This window comes from Schistocerca piceifrons, chromosome X, assembly GCF_021461385.2.
Source record: "Schistocerca piceifrons isolate TAMUIC-IGC-003096 chromosome X, iqSchPice1.1, whole genome shotgun sequence".
Lineage (NCBI taxonomy): Eukaryota > Metazoa > Arthropoda > Insecta > Orthoptera > Acrididae > Schistocerca > Schistocerca piceifrons.
Window position 1 is genome coordinate 472,245,755 of NC_060149.1, and position 24,730 is coordinate 472,270,484.

Genomic DNA, 24,730 nt, shown 5'->3' on the forward strand with positions numbered 1-24,730 from the left:
CACTGGTAAACAAACAGGTGTGCAAAAGAAGCCAAGTGAGCACTGTAAGTCAGATTCCCGTAATCAGAACGATTGTGGGCAAAATCAGTGATATCAAAGGCAGCAGCGTTTGCCACGTAGGTGTTTACAGCTATATTTGCAATTAAAACGCATATTTTCCATCACGTTATGGAACTTAAGTGTTTGGATGTTGATTATATCGTTGGAAGCTACTGAATTCGGGATCTTTTTGCAGATAAATATTTGATCGGTTCCAGCTCCCCTTAGGTGCAGTACTCTGTATAGTTTCCTTAGTTGTTCGCATATATTTTTCTTTAAACAATCAACATAAGTAATATGAAACGTGGAAGACTTTCCTCAAGAGTAAATAGCCCAATTGTCCAATATTCCTTCAATTTTCTATGAAGGTTAACCCATTTAATCATTTCCTTTTTTATGAATTAATGCTTAAAATAGGTTACAATTACTTCTAATAATGTTTTCAGTAAGAAATATTGATCTCCTCCGAACGAAACCCTTGCATTATCGGATGTTAAACATCTTACCCATTATGAACGTCAGTGCTGAATACTTGGAAGAATCATTAAAGTATTTCAAGTTTATTTTATTAAAATTTTTATTACAAAAGTTATGTAAATACAAATTAGTACATTGTACGACGATACTTAGTATCTAGATAACATTATATACAAAAATCGCTAGTATTTACTTTAACAGCAACAAGAAATCTTAATGTGTGTTACATTGATTGGGATAGTGGTTCTACGTAGTACAGAGATATGCAAATTATTGTCTATAACTTATCAGTTCGAGAATAAATACTGGCATGCATTAACCGCTGTGCGTATACTTGCCTAACTGGCAAGAACTTTTACTTTCAGTCATTCCATTTATTAATATGCATGTTACTGAACTAAAACTTCAGCGTTGTTTATTACCCGTTTCGGAAACATGCTTGTCGTGAATTGAAAAAGTGCATCGACTTATTAAGTTTAAGAGCCGGAAAAGAACTTCACAAATGACTACACTTGATTAGGTCGAAAAGAGAAGATAGAACGTCAACAACATTTAGTATTCGATCGAACAAACTGTCGTAGATACGTCTAAATATTTTTTTCTACAGTCACGCGTGCCTAATAAACTCTAATGCCTCAAACAGTTAATAGTATCATACAATTGTAAATACACCAAATATGTACGAAATGTATTTGTTATGCTTTTTTTCAGTCGAACACGGAGTCCATGCTCCTGTATAAGATTATCAGCGTATATGAGACTACATATCTAATCATAGAAATGAATGACGCTGTGATATCAATAACAGTCAACGGATTTTCGTCAGTTGCAATGGGTGAATTGATGAAGGAATCATCCGTTATGCGGCGACAGCACGTGGAACCTGAAACAAACGGTAATTTAGTATTTTGCAACAAACAATACTACAAATTTGTGTATGTTCATTGATGTGCTGAGTGTTAACAGAGCATATGGTGAAAATAATTTAATTTGTGAGCTTTAACAGTGAAATAAGTATTTTTGATTGCTAAATAAGGAAAGTGTTTGGGTAATGGTAGCCATTTCATTCACCTAAGAAAGAAAATATATGTTCTAGGCTTAGTGATCGTGTCCCGGACCGTTCACAGATAAATTACTTTCAGTTGTAGTAAAGAGTTGTTACTTCTATCGGCACGCGTGCGATAACATGTGTACCTAATATGTTCCAAAACACCGCACATAAAAACCATATTTCCCGGTGCTGATGCCTCGGATTCTATTGGTGATAAAGAGATAGGGTCAAGTGTTTTGGATAGCGTTTGGGCCAGGGACCATTTGTAAACCCAACAGAGGGATCGGCTTAGTGTCACTCTCTTACAGTACAGAGTCAAAGTATGAACATTACACAATTCCTTCTCCTTAGGCAAATGGAGCCAGTCAGTTATTTGTTTTGGCGTTTGATATGGTCTACGATGGACTTGATGGAACTTATAGAATCGCCATTAGTTCATGAGTGGTTCCTGAGAAAACTCCTAAAAGGCTCTTTTTACTATATTTTCACCGTCACCAGCTGACCAAAACCCAGCCGAAGATTTCAAGATGGATGTGCACAGCAAATGGTTGAAACATTTGCGATATACTCTTATGATCCCGATCTCAACGATCTTGATAATTTTCTTCTTGTGAATCTGTTCTTAAAAACATAATCAGATAGCGTTACATAATATGTAGTGGGCCAAAACTTCATATTATAAGAGAACATTTCAGTCAGGGCTAATTTCTGTAAACATTGTCAGAATCCAAAGGCCGGTCGAAGTGGCTGTGCGGTTCTAGGCGCTGCAGTCTGGAACCGCGAGACCGCTACGGTCGCAGGTTCGAATCCTGCCTCGGGCATGGATGTGTGTGATGTCCTTAGGTTAGTTAGGTTTAACTAGTTCTAAGTTCTAGGGGACTAATGACCTCAGAAGTTTTGTCCCATAGTTCTCAGAGCCATTTTTTAGAATCCAAAGACGAAGGGATAGCTTACAAGTAGTCGTTCGATATGGCTCTAGGCTTAGGTTAAGATGCGACCAGATCCCCCGCCATATCCAGTCGAAGGCCACTACACTGATTTATAAGATAGGACAAGGTGAACATCATCCCCCTGAAATGCTGAAATCTCATGAAATACCCATATAACGGGGAAAACTCTAGAAATGCAATACATATGTTGCGCTGTTACGAGATAAAACAATAGCCTTAGTGGAATATCCAATGCACGTAGCGAAAGTAAGTCGATTTACCAAAATTTAACAGAAATTTTGAATGCTACGAGCTGACGGTTTTTACCATTATTGAAAAGAAACAAATTTTACTATTTAGTGTAGCTGTTAAGGGAGAAATGTCCCTCGCAGAAATATCATACGTCAGGTGATACTGCTGAAATGACACAATGGTAAGACTCTGAAACCGCATTCATGACGACAGCAGTTGAAATCCCATACAGCCTTCCAGATTTAGATATTCTGTAGTTTCCCTAAATCATAAATGGTGAGATTGTTCCCTTGAAGTGCATAAGGTCGATTTCCTACAGTCAATAATTTCGTTGCCAATTGGCCATTAAATTCTAATAGTCTTCCCACTTCTTATAGCTCCGTACTATACATATACACCGTGTAATAATGCAGCGTTCATCCAAAGGTGTAGGTACGGACCAGTTCTACGCAATACCAACTAGGCGCACAGAGATGAGTCAGCTACGCACTGGCATTTTTAACGCAAAAAGAAACGACGTGCGGGATGATTTACAACAGAGTGACATACCGGAAAGCCAGAACTTAAATGAGAATATGAGGTTAGCAATCGTGTCTGTAGCTCACCCACTGTGTTAAACGAAAGACGAAGAGTTTCTACAACAACCGACGCTAGCGTACGCTGACAGAATCGGTAACAGCAACACAGTAACCAAACATGAAATAAGTCACAAAAATTCATTCCAGTGAGTATACATCAGACAAGAAATATAACAAAGCATATCACAGGACAACTACCAAATCACGGCAGCTCAATCAAGCTCAAATAATCAAGCAAGACACAGTGATAATAAGCCTGTCATCGCAATTACTGGTCACGGGTTCGATCACGATATCAGAGCTACTGCTAATACATTTACATTCAGCGGAGATAGCCGCAGTCTGAATCCACTAACGTGTCATCACTCACAGACAGGAAGTTCCAATAAATACCTAACTATACTCATGTTCAGAAAAAAAAACGGAACACCTTGAACGACTACAGATAGGAGATTCTTATTCGCAGGACATGTAAATTAGGATGTTCTGCAGAAATGATTAGTATTTCAGTCACCTCTGTTCAGTGTGTCTCATATTGCCCTATAGGTACTGATACCTTGATCCATGTCTGATGACATCGACGCGTATAAGGCGCAAATGGCGTCCTGTGATATAGCCATCAATATTCCATCCACCTAGTTCCAAAGTTCATCTGTGGTGGTTGGCATCTGGTCGCAGCGCTGCACCCGTCGTTGCACCATATCTAACAAATTTTCGATTGGCGGCAAATATGGTGATATAGCGGGTAAAGGCAAAAGGCTGACACCCTGTGACACCAAGAAGGCACGTGTTCGTGCAGCAACATGTGGTCCTGCATTGACTGGCTGAAAAATGGCGTCTGGGGTCTTGCGCAGAAAGAGAATGGCTACAGGTAGAAGGACGCCACTCACTTAGGCCACAATGGTCACAATGCCCTGGACAGGCATCAATCGTGGTTTATGGCTGTAGCCACACCACACGGCGTTGAGTTGGCGCTGTCTGTCTTGTGCGAATGCAGTCACTGGGATGTCACTCCCCCTTTCTGCTGCGAACCAAAATGTGACCATCATTTTCGAGCAACTGAAGCTGGATTCGTCCGAAAACACTATCTGATGCTATCCCTGTCCCCAGTGATGTTCCATACACCACTGTCGTCTAGCATGTTTCTGCACATTCTTCAAAGGTAGACGGAGACGTGGACGACGCGCACGCCATAATAAACGATGGACTAACAACCCAAATAGTGTACGACGTGTTACAATGTTCCATTATTGCACCATAACCAACAAGGCCGCAGACCTTTAAAGTGTCGATCTTCAGGGGAGGGAGGGGGTCTGGTTGGTGGTACCTGACCAATCTCGTCGTGTTCTACAACCTTCCGTGAACCATGGACTGCCGAAACACTTTGTCCGACACGGGCAGCAACTTCACGGATGGATGCATCACATTCTATCATGCCAATAATAAGCCCTCTTTCAGACTCACTGATTTGACGATACTGTTCGTGTATACGTGTGTGAGGCATCTTGCATGTCTGGTCAAGTCACACTGATCCATTACTTTCAGTTTATGGCGACAACTAGAGCCACAGGCACATTTTACCCGTAGGGTGTGTAGCGCCGCGATACCGATGTTGACCTTGAACCCGGGTGCCGACATGGTTCAAATGCTAATCACTTCTGCAGAACACCAATGTACATGTCCTGCGAATATGAACATCCTATGTCTAGTCGTTCAAGGCGTTCTGTTTCTTTCTGAATGTGAGTGACTATATGGTATAGCGGCGATGATTTTGAAAGAACTTACAGGGCTCAACCCACCATCGTATTTGAGATCGCTAATGTACGTGAGTGCGGTAGCGCTCGACTCTGCGGTAGCCGTTGCGAATCCTGATGGCATCACAAACGCAGAAGAGGCAGAACAGGTGCTGACGTAATGTTCATCATCACCAACGTGCCCCTGTGTCCCGGATTAAATTTCAAACTTCCCTGCATCGTCTCGTGCTGTGAGAGCATGTAACGGCGTTGATGGTGACACGCCCGTCGTGTGGGGACGTTATTCTCGGCGGTTCCATTGTTGGTACTCGAGATGAGTGCGTTTTGTGTCGCTACCTGGCTTCACACGTTTCGTTCCCTCGTCGTCATACAACCCAAACATCACACTATACACACATCTATTAACAGTCATATACCCTCAGTGGGTTTATACAAGACACAACTCCCATCTAGGCGCTTCAGTCTGGAACCGCGCGACCGCTACGGTCGCAGGTCATAGTCCTGCCTTGTGCTTGGATGTGTGTGATGTCCTTAGGTTAGTTAGGTTTAAGTAGTTCTAAGTTCTAGAGGACTGATGACCTCAGATGTTAAGTCCCATAGTGCTCACAGCCATTTGAACCACTTTTGAACAACTCCCATCCTCCATGAGGATTGAAAATCCTTTACGATTAGGCGGTTGAACTTACCTTGCGAGGTTTCCCAGTCAAAAATGCCATTCGAATCTTACTTTTTATCGCCAGACAACCCACAGAGGACTACGACATTGGCTTCTAGTAGGATATGCATTTTAAAGTATAACATACTATATATGATACCATGCTCAAACAACGGTGGTTAGTAACATATTACAATGAAATGCATGAGATATAAATTCCGAGGAGGAGAGATTGATACAGCTTAGTTCTTTAAAATACGTTTCACTCTGCGCTACTGTGTAACGTGGCAGAAGCATACAGACACTTTTGCTGATTCAGATGGCTATGTAATGTACAATTTCCTCAACGACGAAGACAGGTAGAGGAGATACACTTGTAAACCATCGCGTTGAATATATTTCCACTGAACAAGGCCTTAGGAATTTTAAACGTCAAGGCTGTGGCAGTTTCAGCAAAATATAAAGGAACAGAGTTAGATGCACTAAAAACGTACCAACATCCCACAGTAAAATTTGAGAAAAGTCACTCGCAGAAATTATGGTATCAAATGAGAAACTCTTCATTACTACACTCCTGGAAATGGAAAAAAGAACACATTGACACCGGTGTGTCAGACCCACCATACTTGCTCCGGACACTGCGAGAGGGCTGTACAAGCAATGATCACACGCACGGCACAGCGGACACACCAGGAACCGCGGTGTTGGCCGTCGAATGGCGCTAGCTGCGCAGCATTTGTGCACCGCCGCCGTCGGTGTCAGCCAGTTTGCCGTGGCATACGGAGCTCCATCGCAGTCTTTAACACTGGTAGCATGCCGCGACAGCGTGGACGTGAACCGTATGTGCAGCTGACGGACTTTGAACGAGGGCGTATAGTGGGCATGCGGGAGGCCGGGTGGACGTACCGCCGAATTGCTCAACACGTGGGGCGTGAGGTCTCCACAGTACATCGATGTTGTCGCCAGTGGTCGGCGGAAGGTGCACGTGCCCGTCGACCTGGGACCGGACCGCAGCGACGCACGGATGCACGCCAAGATCGTAGGATCCTACGCAGTGCCGTAGGGGACCGCACCGCCACTTCCCAGCAAATTAGGGACACTGTTGCTCCTGGGGTATCGGCGAGGACCATTCGCAACCGTCTCCATGAAGCTGGGCTACGGTCCCGCACACCGTTAGGCCGTCTTCCGCTCACGCCCCAACATCGTGCAGCCCGCCTCCAGTGGTGTCGCGACAGGCGTGAATGGAGGGACGAATGGAGACGTGTCGTCTTCAGCGATGAGAGTCGCTTCTGCCTTGGTGCCAATGATGGTCGTATGCGTGTTTGGCGCCGTGCAGCTGAGCGCCACAATCAGGACTGCATACGACCGAGGCACACAGGGCCAACACCCGGCATCATGGTGTGGGGAGCGATCTCCTACACTGGCCGTACACCACTGGTGATCGTCGAGGGGACACTGAATAGTGCACGGTACATCCAAACCGTCATCGAACCCATCGTTCTACCATTCCTAGACCGGCAAGGGAACTTGCTGTTCCAATAGGACAATGCACGTCCGCATGTATCCCGTGCCACCCAACGTGCTCTAGAAGGTGTAAGTCAACTACCCTGGCCAGCAAGATCTCCGGATCTGTCCCCCATTGAGCATGTTTGGGACTGGATGAAGCGTCGTCTCACGCGGTCTGCACGTCCAGCACGAACGCTGGTCCAACTGAGGCGCCAGGTGGAAATGGCATGGCAAGCCATTCCACAGGACTACATCCAGCATCTCTACGATCGTCTCCATGGGAGAATAGCAGCCTGCATTGCTGCGAAAGGTGGATATACACTGTACTAGTGCCGACATTGTGCATGCTCTGTTGCCTGTGCCTATGTGCCTGTGGTTCTGTCAGTGTGATCATGTGATGTATCTGACCCCCGGAATGTGTCAATAAAGTTTCCCCTTCCTGGGACAATGAATTCACGGTGTTCTTATTTCAATTTCCAGGAGTGTATTAGGCAATTTAAGTGCACAGCGTTCAGTGTGGGATCGCAGGAATAATGACAGTTTAGAGGTAGACAATGTAGAAGTTTTAATAGAAGAAACTATGACCATATTAATCTACGGGTCTGCTGCAACAGTACGAAGAGCTGTAGAGACACTATCAGTTGCAGTAACAAGCACGACTTGCCCACCAAGACCGATGGGAAGTAACTGTTTAAACTTAGGCCTGGAACACATATCTGTCTTAATTAATTTATGTACACCCGCAGCGGAAATACAACTGAAAGTACCACGAAGATGGAATATGCGAAAGACAGACTGGCTGAAGTTCAAAGAGAAATCACAAATAAGAGAGATTGCTGCAGACAACGAGTGGCACACAGAATGACTATTGCGCCTAATGAATGGCATAAATGCGGCTACAGAAAATGATGTTCTCTGATTATTTCACCAAACTATCTCTGAAATGGCGGGCGGGGATTCAAACACTTTTAATCCAGATTGGGAGTCCGTTGTGATCAACAGTGTCGCATTCCGCTTGGAGTATTTCACAGTGTTTGAATTATTAAATTGGAATTCAGTAAGTTAAGCGACCTAACTACATGGGAAATATGATTTGTAAGTGTATACAAGTCTGAAGAAAAACATTTTCCTGAGTGAGATGATGCGAAAAACTGTTAGTTTGTTACGTTCTGTCGGTACTAACGTTACTGAATACGGTGGTCGCACACAGTCGGTACAGGATGAGGGCCGAAAGTGGCTACGAACCCATTTTATAACATTTCTGTGATTTCTGCTGAGGCTCATTTGGCATGATATTAATCGTGTACATTCATAATATAGGGAATTGTGCATTAAAATATGTGAGAAGGCTGTTACAGATGTACACCCCTGGAAATTGAAATAAGAACACCGTGAATTCATTGTCCCAGGAAGGGGAAACTTTATTGACACATTCCTGGGGTCAGATACATCACATGATCACACTGACAGAACCACAGGCACATAGACACAGGCAACAGAGCATGCACAATGTCGGCACTAGTACAGTGTATATCCACCTTTCGCAGCAATGCAGGCTGCTATTCTCCCATGGAGACGATCGTAGAGATGCTGGATGTAGTCCTGTGGAACGGCTTGCCATGCCATTTCCACCTGGCGCCTCAGTTGGACCAGCGTTCGTGCTGGACGTGCAGACCGCGTGAGACGACGCTTCATCCAGTCCCAAACATGCTCAATGGGGGACAGATCCGGAGATCTTGCTGGCCAGGGTAGTTGACTTACACCTTCTAGAGCACGTTGGGTGGCACGGGATACATGCGGACGTGCATTGTCCTGTTGGAACAGCAAGTTCCCTTGCCGGTCTAGGAATGGTAGAACGATGGGTTCGATGACGGTTTGGATGTACCGTGCACTATTCAGTGTCCCCTCGACGATCACCAGTGATGTACGGCCAGTGTAGGAGATCGCTCCCCACACCATGATGCCGGGTGTTGGCCCTGTGTGCCTCGGTCGTATGCAATCCTGATTGTGGCGCTCACCTGCACGGCGCCAAACACGCATACGACCATCATTGGCACCAAGGCAGAAGCGACTCTCATCGCTGAAGACGACACGTCTCCATTCGTCCCTCCATTCACGCCTGTCGCGACACCACTGGAGGCGGGCTGCACGATGTCGGGGCGTGAGCGGAAGACGGCCTAACGGTGTGCGGGACCGTAGCCCAGCTTCATGGAGACGGTTGCGAATGGTCCTCGCCGATACCCCAGGAGCAACAGTGTCCCTAATTTGCTGGGGAGTGGCGGTGCTGTCCCCTACGGCACTGCGTAGGATCCTACGATCTTGGCGTGCATCCGTGCGTCGCTGCGGTCCGGTCCCAGGTCGACGGGCACGTGCACCTTCCGCCGACCACTGGCGACAACATCGATGTACTGTGGAGACCTCACGCCCCACGTGTTGAGCAATTCGGCGGTACGTCCACCCGGCCTCCCGCATGCCCACTATACGCCCTCGCTCAAAGTCCGTCAACTGCACATACGGTTCACGTCCACGCTGTCGCGGCATGCTACCAGTGTTAAAGACTGCGATGGAGCTCCGTATGCCACGGCAAACTGGCTGACACTGACGGCGGCGGTGCACAAATGCTGCGCAGCTAGCGCCATTCGACGGCCAACACCGCGGTTCCTGGTGTGTCCGCTGTGCCGTGCGTGCGATCATTGCTTGTACAGCCCTCTCGCAGTGTCCGGAGCAAGTATGGTGGGTCTGACACACCGGTGTCAATGTGTTCTTTTTTCCATTTCCAGGAGTGTAGTTAGCGCACTTGTATGACCGTTTATCCTCTCAGTTTAGACATAGCAAAAGAGTACGCTATACTGTAAAAGAAAAAAAAATATATTTGACGGTTGCTATTCTAAATGCCAGGTAATTTTTTAATGAAAATAGTAACAAAAATCAACTGATGCTGATGACTATTCCAAACAGAGTGTTTATTGCTGCCGGTCAACCTTCCAGGATGTGAGGTCGTGGTCCAAGAAACTCTTCTGTTCCTGACGTTTCGTCTAGGATTTCGCTGGACATCCTCGGAGGCGCTCCTCCGCTGAGTCTTGCCGACTGACCAGTCGGATTTCCGAGAGCAACGTAAATACTGTAGGAAAGGGGGCGTGGTAAAAGTAATATGTGATGAGCAGAGATAATTCTTGTCAGAGATAAAACTTAACTATCGATTGTCATCTAAAGATAAAACTATCTAGCTACTCTGCAGAGCTACTGTCCAGATGTCGCTCAGTTTCAGGTTTTAAGGATGAGACTAAGTTGACAACGAGGCCTGTAACAAGGTTGACTGCCCTAGTTCTTTTTAATTGTTAAAAAGATAATGTGAAGCGCCTTATTTCTTAAGCCTAGTATAGCTGCCCTCACTTGAAGGGACTTATTACAACCACACAAAATGCAACCTTTGATAACTGTGTTTGGTAATTTCATACTGCTCTTGGCAAAAACCAAATGTTTCTTAATCACTGAGGTAATAAGCTCGTCCTCGTGGAAGAACGAATATGTATTTTAATCACAATTTTGAGCTCGCCGTATGTGCCGAGAATGAATTCCAGTCCGTCGTGTGAGTGGTGTCACCGAATAAGCGTAGCAGAGTTTGCTGCAGTCCTTCACGCAGACGCAGGACGAGCGAGCGGCGTGCAAATGCCTGGTGACACACTTGTGAGTACCTGCTTCGACTGCGCCGTCCACTTTCTCACACGGAATGCCGACCGCCTGCGCTGCCCTGCCCGTCCATTCCAATTACCGCAAAGGCTGTTTTCATGGAGCAAGTTCCTATTCTGACATCAAAATAACTTGTAGTCTCGCCATCAGTCAAGACGAGAATATGGGGATTAAATTTCATATGCATTGAAAGTAATAGTAAACTGGCTGACTATACGCCTGCAAATTATTTGCATTTATAAACAATTATCACTTTCTCTTAAGAAATACTGTTGAATCTGATGGACCTGTTCATCGAGTCATATCACACACGATATCAGAGTAGAGTTCTAGAAGTTTACGGGAGAACAACGTAAGGAAATTAGTATAAGAGTCCGATGTTGTACTATAGCTTCTAGGAACTTATACTTGCTTTCAGTAAGGAGTAATATTCATACAGGAATCTATACAAAACGAAACTAATATTCGAAAGAAATTTAGAATAATACAACAGAAATAAAAAATTCTACTAAGCCCAAAACTTTGGAAAGAAAGTACTAAGAAAGGGAACAAGTGACTGATAAATAACGTAGCAACCCAATACATTGAAAAACCTGCATAGAACTTGATCATTCTTTAAATCGTCAAAAATCGGAAAAATAAGCGTGTTGAAACACAAAGCCTATCGGATGCTGTTTTAAGGGCAGTTTACCTGCCACATTCAAAAAAGGATTGCAAACAGACCAATTCTAGCATGTATGTGACACTTGGGAGCGAGAGCTATGCTACCACGTTTATAATCGAGCAGGTACAATGAAATATTACAGCTATGCATGTATACCATAAAACACCTTCAGGAATTCTTCTTTTAGTGTATCTCCAACGGGAAATGCCGAGAAAACTAATGTCATCTTGTAAAACTGAAATCAAGTAAAAGTTGTCTGTAACACTTGAGCATATTTCCTGGTGAGTCATAGTTACGGGGAGTAACCTAAATCGGTAACAACCTGAATGTTACACATTTCCTTAATTAGCACGTGAGCAGTAGCACTCAGACGTTTCTGGTTTTATTTATTTTCGAACAGATCCAAAGAAATCGTGATAAGAGGTGAAGTTTTATAGCATTCTAGAGCAGGGATGGTAAACTAATGGTATGCGTGCCATTAGTGGCACACGACCAGATGATTTGGACAGAGCATTAAATGAAGTATTTAGGTACGCCTTTCTAATAGAAATAGTTCATTTGTTCGTCTGTATCTGAGGTCATAGCACCAAAGTTCAACGTGAACGGACTATCGACGCCAAGACGACATAAATGTTTTAGACAAATTATCGCTCATGCTCACTGTGAGTAGAGGTTTACTCAAACGCATTAGTAATATTACATTGTCATCTACTATTAGATCGCATAGGATGGCAGCTGTTCCAACAACGACGACGTCCGACATCTACCGACAAGCACCGTACTGCCAAATTTTCGCAGCTAAACAGTGTTCACTTGTCTGTTTTTGTTCGTTGCGCGCATACGTTGTATGCTGCAATCGCACGAAGTTAGTCCCATTTTTAATCTTGTATTATTCAACATTGCTAGTTCGGCAAAGAAACAGGAAGTTCAAGATAATTTTAATATTGAGTTTCAATCTTTTTGGGCTGAGATATATTGCATGATTAATGAAGGAAATAAGTTGTTGGGTGTTTTACGTTCCGAAACAGTGGTATGTAGAACACAGTGTGTAAAACGACACTATGAAGCAAATCACAAATCTCTTTGTCAAAAAAGCGAACCAAAGCATAAATAATTCATTGTATCTGCTATTAAAGACAGGAATCGAAAGTCGACATCTATGATAAACTATTAGGAAGAACTGTCATATCAGTGCAGCAAGTTTCTCGTCAGCATATGTCATTGCTCTGCGTGGTAAACAACTGGTGACAGGAAATTTTCGAAGGAAGCCTGGTTAGCATATGCCCCATCACTTTTTGAAGATTTTGAAAATAAGGCAAAGATAATTGAGCCGTCAAAGATACTTCATTATCTTGACACACAATAAAAGACAGAATCATAAAAATGGCAACACTTATAAAAGAACAAAATAAATTATAACAAATCCTCTCCTTATATTGCGCTGTACCGTAACTAGAGTACAGATGTAACTAAATCTGCACGTTTAGCTGTGTTCTCTCAATACTATGTTGTAAATGGCTTCAAAGAAGAACTGCTTGCGATAATATCGTTGCCAACAACTAATAAGAACACAGATTCTTGTATGGCTGTTAAGCATTCGCTTACTGAAAAAGAAATAGATTTAAGCAAAATTGTTTACATAACGACTGATGGTGCTCCCAATAAGATGCACAAAAATGGTTTCATTTGTTTACTCCAAGCATACGATGGACTTTCTAATCTCTAATTCCACTGCATCATACGTCAAAATAGTTGCGTGCTCATGGTGGTTTCACTTCCCTTGATAATGTAATGGCCGTAGACACAAAAATAGTGTACCTTATATCATCACAAGTTTTTATTAAAAGGAAGTTCATACTGTTGTTTGATGAAATCAACTCGGCGTAGAAGTCTTACTGATGTGTAACAATGTTCACTGATTGAGGCACGGCAACATACTGAAGAGATCATTTGATCAATTTGCAGAAATAAGACTTCCTATACAAAATGATGGAAAAATTGTGCAATATGCACAGTTAATAGACGTTACGCAGTTTACAAAATTAATGTTTCTTACGTACATGTGCCGGTATTTCTTTGATTTAGACGTAAAGGTTCAAGGTACAAACAGCACCGTTATTTTTGGTAGATCTTCGCGGCTTTGAGGCTGAATTGCAAGTATTTAATAATGAAATTGTTTCCAAATACCACAGGTATTTGCCAAATACAAAAAAATAATTTCCAGCGATTTTGATGTACACGAAAATCTAGGCCAAGAAAGAGTCACTGAGGCATTTTCTTTGGTAACTCAAACTTGCATCGAAGAAATTTCATTGACATTTTGTCAGTTCGAAGAGTTGTAGCAAACACTAAAATTTATTATGTGTCCAAATGTGACTTCACTGGATAAACTGAACACCTCTAAACCTGGTCGACTGAACATTGAAGAAATTGAAATGCAGCTCATTGATTTCCATTACAGTTCAATTTGGACTCAAACATTTATCGAAACAAGAAAAGTATTGGAAGTAAACGAATTACAAAAATAATCAGGCAATACAAACAAAAATTTCACAAGTTGCGACATGCCTGCATTAAAGTTATGGAGACTTGCAATTCAATTCCAGACACATATATCTGTGTAAAGAAGATGGCGTTTGCTATCTTGATAATATTTTCATCTACCTGTGTCTCTCCGTCATGTTCTGAAATGAATTAAATTAAAGATAGGCCTAGACGCCGTCTGTCAGATGACTCGATTTCGGCTTGCATGCCTCTCAATGTTAAAAAGTATGCACCTAATATAAATTATTTAGCATCGAGTTTTCAGCAGCAGATATCACATTAACTTTTCTTTCATTTAGAGACACTAAAATTATTTTTATATTTTCTGTATAATTGGTCTGTTAACAGTATTAACATAGAAGTATTTCGTTTTTTTGTCGTCAGTTAGCAGAGCCCAAAGTTCTATGCACTACCAGATCTTATAAAATGCATGCGTTCATTACTATCATATGTCAAAATATGAAAAAAAATTAAGGAAGAAGGACTAACATGCAGTATCAAAACATAGTTCTAAGATTAGTTTGGTGGCATACCACGGATGTATTAAACATTTGTTTAAAAAATGGCACTTAGATGTACAAATGTTCACCATTACTGTATTAGAGTAGAGAACACTAGTCATTTATCACGACGTTGAAGGAGGAGGGTCGTCCACACTAGAAATTATTCCTGTATATTGGCGTGCGAGTACAGCATCAGCAGCCTGTGACTCTCTTTGTTACCCATAAAGTTGTTAACTATTAAATTACTGCACCCTTTATGTAATCCAAGACACGTTTCGGGTTTACGCCTGATTTCAGTCAACTTCAAAGTGCTTTGTATCCATAATTATTACATTTAGTTTGAATGCAGCAAGGGTACTACGCAAAATAAAAACTCCTTTAACTAAGACATTATTACATCTTGTATTTGTTTCATATAATATACATTTAGGTGCACTTAGTTTATTTGATACAGCGTTGACTTCACGTACATATTGCATACACTTTTATATACACTCGTATGCTATTAGAGGGCAGCACTGATCATATGGATGACTTATACGTTTATTTACGTCGTAGATCATACCTAAAACCAAATTGCAATTTTCGTTTCTGATCAGATACTTCTTCTAAGCTCAGTTCCGTTACTGCACTTAATTTTCACGACCTTCATACTTGGTACAAGCCTCTGTATGAATGAAAAATTCAAACTTTATAATGTTTCATATTTATTGCTTAATGTACTACATGTTAATTGTATTGAGTAGGACTAGCTTATTTCAGAATATTTCCCATTCAGGTTACTGGAGAAAAATCACTTTGAGTATTATAAAGAAAACAGTCTTATGTTGGTGACGCATATTTCACCTTAAATATTGTATATTTGGAAGTGATGTTTTATCAGGTGAGACTTTAAACAGTTGTCCAACAAGTGGAACGATAAATGTTCGGATAAATATACAGAATGACAATTAAAATGTAATGAAGAATACCAAAGCAACACGGAATAATGTATATATAAGACTAGAATCTTTCACTGTCTCAATTTTGATGTTTTATCTTTACTGGTGGAGCAACGGTGTTTGGGTAGCACAGATAAGGTAATAACGTATAACACATGGCAGAGGCCACTCAAAATATGGTTTAGTTTACTGCATTTCCAAAACATTTTACTGAGGTCAAAAACCAAAAAACAAATTATTTTCATATAGCCTACATTTTTTACCACAGATTTTTGGGGAAGAATACAAAGGGTCGAAACACACCACGTATTTCCAACTGACTGTCACTGAGTGAAAATAAGGACAAAGTAATTCCTTTGCATCTGAGCTTAAAAAATGACGAGATACATTATTGCAGTACAAATATGTGGCATGTCAAGAAATGGACGTGTGTATCACTGGTAAATTCCACCTAAATTAGGGCATTTGAAAGTATAAACATATTTATGCCTCAGTTAAAATTTGTTTTCAAATAGCACAGAACGTAGTGTGTTTTAAGAGATTGTGTAGATGCGCAATAGTTATGTGAAGAGTATCGTCAACAGTACTTCACAAGTAATTATTATATACTTATTTGCAATATGGAGAGAACCATGTGGAAGTTTTCATTGAAGAAAAGAAATATCAGAAAACTGGCCCTGCTCATTGTGGATATGGTCAAGCAAGGCTGTGTGTGTGTGTATTTGTGTGTGTGTGTGTGTGTGTGTGTGTGTGTGTAGGCATGTGCTTATACGTAGATCTCTATGCCTTTTAACAGGTGGTCCCCTTTTAGCTTATGTGTAAGGTCTTCACGTTATTCACAGAATTTCTGACTGGGTATTTTAATCATCTGGATTTCTTTATGTTTTAAAGTCTTAAAACATGGAAAAGGTTTTCTACATTTCCTCTCAAGGCTTTCACCTGTCTGATCGATATAGAACTTCAGGCATTAATCATACCTAAGCCCACATGTTCCTAATTCACTCGTGGAATCATTGAAATGTTTTATATTTTTTTTTAAGTATATTCTTCTTAAACATGTCAGTTACTTCGTTACGAGGGGCCTGTGTGCGGGTTCATAGCATCTATTGGCTTGGCTTCTATCTATGAATGAATGATGTGAGGTTTCTTATTTCCTGCGTTTGTCTTTTTTGTTTTTATCCTGGGGTGCCATTTTTCAACTTTTGATGGATGACAGCCATTGTTGTAGGATGCAGTTTCAATTATATTAAATATATTTCTGCGACCTGTAGGACAAGTAATAAAATTATATTTTTTATACAGTCTAAAGTTTATCTGATATATGACGTTGCTTGATAGCCGTGGTGACTCGATATCATTGCTACTATATGTGATCCTATGTTTCTCAAAATATTAAACTGACGTTCTTTTTTCTGTCTCATACACATACGAAATACAAACCTAATGTGTTTTGTCAACAAATGCTATTCTTGGAATGTCACCGTTGCTATATCTCGATCGACACATACAACTTCCACCGTCATACCTTAGCGAAAGATCTTGCTGTGAAGCAGAGAAAATTCTGATTCTACGTAAAACCGCTAAGCGAATCGAGAGCTTTTATTGAGCTACTCGTCGACCAGTCTGGTGTGACAGCAGATGACAGCAAGGAAGCACATCAGAGAAATAACGGTCGTGACGTAATTCACACAGTATGATCTTTTTGGTGGTCCAGGTGTTGCGGTATGGGAAGGCATAACGTTGCATGGGTGTACTGATCTCCAAATCTTTGAACACGATACACTCAGCAGTCTATATTATTTTGACACTTTACTCCTTCCCCTTGCGCGTCTTTTTAGGGATGTGTTTGAATTTCATTCCATTTTTATGGATGACAATGTGCGACCGCATCGAACAGCGCACGTGGAGGAGCTTCTGGAAAGATACTTTTGTCCTTAAGTTTTGCACACCAGTGCCTATCTACAATAGTTGCTTCAAAAAACAATGTTCAAATGTGTGTGAAATCTTATGGGACTTAACTGCTAAGTTCATCAGTGCCTAAGCTTACACACTACTTAACCTAAATTATCCGAAGGACAAACACACACACCCATGGCCGAGGGAGGACTCGAACCTTCGCCGGAACCAGCCGCACAGTCCATCACTGCAGCGCCCTAGACCGCTCGGCTAATCCGGCGCTTCACAATGTGTGGTGTGTGTGTGTGTATGTGTGTTTGTGTGTGTGTGTGTGTGTGTGTGTGTGTGTGTGTGTGTGTTTGTGTGAGTCACGGGCGCACTTACACGAATCTTCTCACGGTTCGCACTCATAGTGCATGGAATTGTACTCATCATACATAAACAGCAGAGGGATCCTCTGGCCGGCCGGTGTGGCCGTGCGGTTCTAAGCGCTTCAGTTTGGAACCGCGTGACCGCTACGGTCGCAGGTTCGAATCCTGCCTCGGGTATGGATGTGTGTGATGTCCTTAGGTTAGTTAGGTTTAAGTAGTTCTAAGTTCTAGGGGACTAATGACCTCAGTAGTTAAATCCCATAGTGCTCAGAGCCATTTAGGGATCCTCTGTACCAACGAAACTTGTGGTAAGGCGATATGAAGCGAGGCAAAGAGGTACAATTGAAAGTTCAGAATTGCAACAATAGTGCACTTTCTGTTTTATACTGATTTAGATGAGCACGGTAGCTCTGTTCCTGCTTACTATGACATGTATACGCATCAGCACATATATGAAAGATCTAATAGGTCTACTGTCTCACGTGTTTTCACATTCAGGATTTTCTTGTCCTACATCCAAAACTTCCATTCTGTGGTTGGTTACAACTTCACAACGTAGGGTGTTGATTATGTTTTCTCAAAATTATGTAGTGTGTTTGCTTGTGTCACAGTCTAATGAGCGTCATTGCCAGTCACTGGTAAGCTGCAAATGCGCAGCGAGTGAATATTCATTACGTGGCACTGAGTGATTAACGCGGACACAGTGCTTCTATCACGGTGGCGAAGCAGCTACACTCTGATGCAACAGCTACAATTTAATTGCATCGTTGTGATGTAAAGGAAGCAAGTAACTGGATCTATCAATATTTAACGATACACTAAGCAAATATCAATGACTGTGTGGCCTCATGTCTACGGCGAAGATGTGGAGTACTCTCATCGAACAACATGTAGGAGAACTGCGGACAGAGTGCAGCCTACAATTTAACGGTTAATGTGGTAGCCAACTTAGGATTTCTAGGGGTTACTTGGAGCTTTACCTCCAGTGTAGCTATCTGAGAGCTTGTTCGCCAGTTACTCGTCGTCATCGTTTCACCAAAAGGTCGGAATGTGAAGTCTCAAATAACAGTTCATTTCGTTCCGAGATACATTCCGCTCTCCCATTTCCTCCTCTAAGTTTAAGTGTACAACTTGGAAAAACGTAAGCCCACGTAAACTGAAAACATATGCAGAATTCTAGAGCAAAAGAGGATAAATCAACAGTCTGAAAAATACACATTAATGAATACTTTGGATCACGGAATCTGCTGCCTTGAAACTAAGGAGAGAGGGGTGTCCAGTAGCATTCAGCGGACCTTTAATTTACCTGGTTATGAAGATCGTCAAAGACTTTTGCAAATACCCGACAGAAAATATTTAAAAAGTGATTTAAAGTAACACGTTCCACAGATGTAGCCAAAAGATTTATCAAATCCACTAATACGTCATGCATTACCAACATGGTATAGGACGAAATTTCGCTATTAGCACAGCATTCAACTTTCGGGAAAGACTTTCACTATGACTCGAAAAAATTAAATAGATTTTTTCCATTCTTCCTCAAGCATGGTGAATATAACTTGTGGCTATTTGGACAAACTGATCTGTAACGCAGCCTAAGCTTTAATTGGGTGAGTGTTGTGCTTAGAGGATACTGTTCATTGGAACACTCGATTTTTGGCAGGTACTTCATTCTATAATCTGATTTTAGAATCACGCGAAGAAATTCACCCTGCAGACCGCCATAAGCTGTTTCCGCCATTTTCTCCGGTTTTGTTGTTGTTAGACATGATGCTGAATTTTACGCAATATCTGTAAATATTTTGCGTTCTACATATTTAGGTGCTGTATAACACACTTATCCACGAAAATAAAGGTCCACTTTTTTATAAACTCCGTCATTTTCTCCGATAGAGACACGGATGGTCGTCGCATCTCCCTTTACCTACTTTCCACCCTTCTCTTGACATATCTGCAACAGGGGTGACGACTGCGACTCCCACCGTTTAAATATTGCAGTTTTCGTACGGGTGTCCGAGAAATACATTTCAGACACGGTGCTGCTCAGAACACACACGAAAAAGTGGGTGTATGAAGGCACCCACGCCCCGGGGGCGTTCATATTCACAATTTTTGTGGTCGAAGCGACTTTTTCCTGTACAGTATCCAACAGGCTGTTGGCAATATTTGACGCTGTTGACACCCCTAGACGATTCAGCTCTTCTCTAATGACATCAAGGAATGAATGTAATCCCACCCCTTTGAAGTGTTGTGCGACCAAAATTTTTTTATCTTTTATGTAGGGTGGAGCTATTAGAGATAGTTCAAAACAATTCGGCGAAATCTAAACGTAAACAAACCCGTCTGCCGATACCTACCCGCTAGTGGGACAGCAACACTCTGGACACTAGCGGCTGCTGGCTGCGTGCGAAATCTGACGGGTTTCGAATGTGTTGACTATCCTGCTAGTGGTTAGGCCTCGGTTGACGGGTGTCACTGTGCATAAACATTATTAAACAACAAATATCGAGGGTGTTGCCTAACTGGGGTCTTAGAAAGACTATTTTCCATTTTATTCAATATCGCATTCCCTCGTCCACACGTCACAGTAGAGTACAAAACAGGAGGAATAAAGGATCATAAATACACTTTGCTTCAGATCACTTTCAGATTCCGCCAAGGCGTTTGAAAAGTCCGTAATGGTTTCACACTGGATATCAGAGGAAAACTGTGGTGGCGTTGCACTCCAAAGGTTTGAGACCACGTTCATTTGGGTTACAGCCCCATGACGTCCTTAGAAATTTGTTGAATGGTCCAGGAGGTGTCAACAGTGTCAAGGGTCGTAAAGAGCTCTATCCTGTAGTACATCACATTGCAAACGGTCGTTTTCGACTGCGAAATGTGTGAAAATGGACACCCCAAGAGAAGGCATTGTTTCATTTACGCCCTTCATGACACACCGTGAGGGTTTTACGTGTCGATACTGAGCAGTCGTGTGTCCGAAATGTTTTCTTCGGTCACCCATAAAGAAAACAGCGTAATTGCAACGGTAGGCACAGTAGCGTGAAAAGAAGGGACGAGTTGTGGGTAAGAGGAGTTTGTGACAATCTTCCCATGGTGTGACACTTTGGTCGGATTTTTAGTGAAATTTGGTGCCAATGTGACACCATCAAACCAAATTATGTTTCTCATGGACTTCTGAGTTCTAGCCATTGTTCGAAACCTTTCTGTTTCAAGCGCCGCCGAGTCCGATGGCGAGATTACAGGGCGTCACGCTTTTGGGCCATCAAAGAGGAAGGTTGTGGACATCTTCGACGCAAATTTCGAACCTCTGCATCGTAAAATGAGAAAGTGATAGGGTTTCAAAAACTAGCCCTTCAGTTTTGTTGCACAGTGTATATTAATGCTATTTGGAATATATTATTAATTATTCTCGTTCAGAAAATAATATGAGTAAAATGCTATACATTTTAGAACTATTTATATAACATGTGGACGCCATATTTTCTCGGTCTTCCATCATCTTACATCTCGATTCAGGAAAAGCGCTTATACCATGGAACATGTGGTACTTGTGTATTTGATTCTTATCTGGTTTTTGACAAGACTTCTGTTTAATTTGAGTTCTCTTACTGGTCATTTGTGTGTAGGAGAATAACAACAGAAAAATAGACTATTAAATACAGTACTGACATGATCTTCTTGATCCCAGTGCATTCAAATTTCAATCTACTATCTGGAGACGGAAGCCTGAATAGCTTACCGTGGTACGATATACTCCCCTATATCTCTTAAACGTTCAACATGGTTTTGTTTCATTGTGTCAGTATAGAAAATAAACTAGATTTTTTCTAATTACATTGCAGTGCTCCTTTAACAACAGAAAACTCATAATGATGACACTATAAAGACCGATTGCCAGCTGTGTCTGCTGTTGTCAAAATATTTTCATAGTCACCTGTGTTAATTAATGTTCATGCGCTGACCTCGTATTCAAGTAAATAACGTACTCCAGGCATCGACAAAACACATTCACGCTTGCCTGAGTGTCATGCTTTGTAATAGGCCATTCATTTGAGCAACTGAGCAGTGATAGAGTTTTCGGCATTACTATTTTTGGTATAATGTTATTTCTTCCCAGGTTCCGTGATACCATCTGAACGATACCTACTTCGCCACATTATAGGCAAAAGATTTGCGATGCCATAGACAAACTGTACATTACAGCATTAGCCTCTAAATATCTTGGAGGAACTCGTGAAAAGAGTGGAAAAACTGGGGCCTGTCACAGCTTGAGAACTGTGCGCAAATTATTTTGATGTGATTAAGGAAGTGTTATCGATTAGCCAATCGTTTGTCTGTCGAGTATTCACCGAGTCTTGCTGGCAGTTAATTTCGAATGTGACAGCTTTATTAACCAGTGCACAAAGTATTTGATCGCATCATTGGCAAATGGGAAGAAACACGGCTATAAATATGAAATGCTGTCTCATCTCGGCTGCGAAAGAAGTTGTCTGTGCTGGTTGAGAAGGGTGTCGGGTGGTTGTTTCCTTGAGTTTGCTTAAGGATTCGACAGTCTCCAACGGTTAGCTTCATGCATCCACCACTTCCCTATAAAAACTGCATGAAAAATTTTCCGATATTATGGGCTTCTAAATCATGTTTCATTCGAACTTATTCAGTAATGTTTGTTTATGTACTCTGAAGAAGTACACGTTCATGCTAAACACTGTATTTCCTGTATAAAACAATTTTCCCTGAAAACTACTACATATCACTTTCCACTACTACATAAAAACAAATCGATTTGTTTTAGAATCTTCGATAATGTTTCCAGTGTTACGTATTATAAAAAAAGGGTTCAAGAGAATAATAGAATACAGTCACTAAGTATATGACACTAAATCTCAGTTCGTTGCATTCTCGATCGGATACAGCAGAAAGATAACACGGTCGTGAATGGCAAACACACACGGTTAAATAAAATTAAATAAATAACAGCGAACGATTTGGTGCAGTAGCCTACCTAAGATTCTGCACCCCAATCCGGGAGAAATGGGTTTCATATCCCTGTCCGGCTATCCTAATTTATTTTTTTCGTGGTCTTCATAGATCCACCGAGACGGACACTAGTCCTATTCGTCCTTGGCTTTAACCTCTGACGATCTTCTCGTCGACGTGAAGTTGAGCCTAATCTTCTTTCCTTTTGTTCGAAATTCAAGGTCTTCCACATGAAATGTGAAAGCATACTTTCCTGATTATATTTCAGTTAATAAATGAAAAGAAGTACATTGTGTATATTTCACAGGAATGTTTTTTTCATGTTAAGCGATTTTCTGTTTACAAGGCTTTCATTAGACTTTAAGTGACGTGGCCAAAGAAGTTACACTAAACACTCAAAACAGTGTCCAGATAACAGCTTACATTAAATAAACAAAAAAAGAGTAAAATTAGTACTTAACAACACTACTTCAAAAGGTATTACACATGGAAAGTGGTACTGAAACGAACCAAAAGAAAGAATTAACAGCATTAACAACAAAATGTATGGATAATTTAGGCAATCACAATAAAATAAAAAGAAAAAAATTCAAGAAAATGGAGGAGTGGTAAATTAGAGACAATGTGGCAAGTGATGTACAACCGAGAAGATAATGTGAAATTTGGAAAAGGGGAAATATTAAGCTGTGACTGATCACATAAGATTAAATCAGAACTGTAGGGTCTATGTTTGTTGATTTCCATGGCTCCAACAGGTGGGGTTTTGGCCTTTTTTTACTAAGTGATTAACACGGGACTGTGTCCCGTAGCTGTGGCTGTCATTCAGTACATGCTCAGCAAATGTGGATCCATAATTCTGCAACCTACAGTTGCATTCATGTTCAGCCAACCCATTTGCTATGTACATTATGCAGTGCCTGTGTTATTCCCAATTACGATGCAAAGTTCCTTCGGACATGCATGTATGTCCGAAGGAACATTACGCTAAGTCGGAATAACAGAGGCTCTGCAATATCGTGTATATCCGCCGACACCGAGCAAGCGAATTTAAGTAAAATGTCTCCTCTGTACGGGAATATATACGAGTACATGATGTAGACACACGGTTCACGACATATGGAAGTTTGGATCTTGCCGTGGGTCGTGCTCGGATAGCCGAATGATACGCCGGCACGGTTAAGTCAGCGCGTTCGGTCAGAGGATTAGATGCCCTGTGTAATAAAAAAACTGAGTTAATCGCTCAACGATGAATTTGAACAAGCGTCATGGGACGTCCGCCCCAAACAAATAGAACGAACGAAAACGAACAAAATGAGATCACAAAAATAGAACGGGAAATTCGGGTTCAAGTCACTGCCCGACACAAATTTTCGTTGTCGTCAATCCATTATACAGCTGATGGTTGTCTATATTCGCAACTGCAAATATATTTCACTTATAGGTGCTATGTCTCTGCCTGACTGCCCAATATAAACTGATTAATCATTAGGTTCATTCATGCCTGTAGATAACTTTTAGTACTATGCTTCCGAAGCTACACGAACGAAACATTATTCGGGTTTTGTCTGTTATACGAACTGGTAGCCCAATTTCAGCTTACCGCCAGACCATCTTCTTATCTTGAATCTAACGGTAGCGTAAATCATCCTACACTTTACGTGCATACAGTAATCAGACGCATACGTCACGATGGAGACTTTTATAGTCGTTGATTCGTGTTGCGTGTTGTACAGCAGGATTGCTAGTACACTAGTGAATGCATTTTAGATTACCGTTGACGTATTATATTACTCCCCGAAGCAACTTCCTCCCATAAATTTTGCTATCGTAGACTGAACAGTTATATGGAAAACTACAAATAAAAATTCGTATTTTAAGGGGGCTCAAAATTTGGATCCTC

At 41.6% G+C, this 24,730-nt stretch overlaps 1 protein-coding gene across 1 annotated transcript in view; it reads right to left on the reverse strand.

The window, feature by feature from the left end:
- Positions 1-970: 970 nt before the first annotated feature.
- Positions 971-24,730, reverse strand: part of LOC124722431 — a 210,485-nt gene continuing 186,725 nt past the window's right edge. The window contains exon 5 of the mRNA XM_047247594.1: positions 971-1,399. The gene's annotated coding sequence lies outside the window, so the exon portion shown is untranslated. The remainder of the gene's footprint in view (positions 1,400-24,730) is intronic.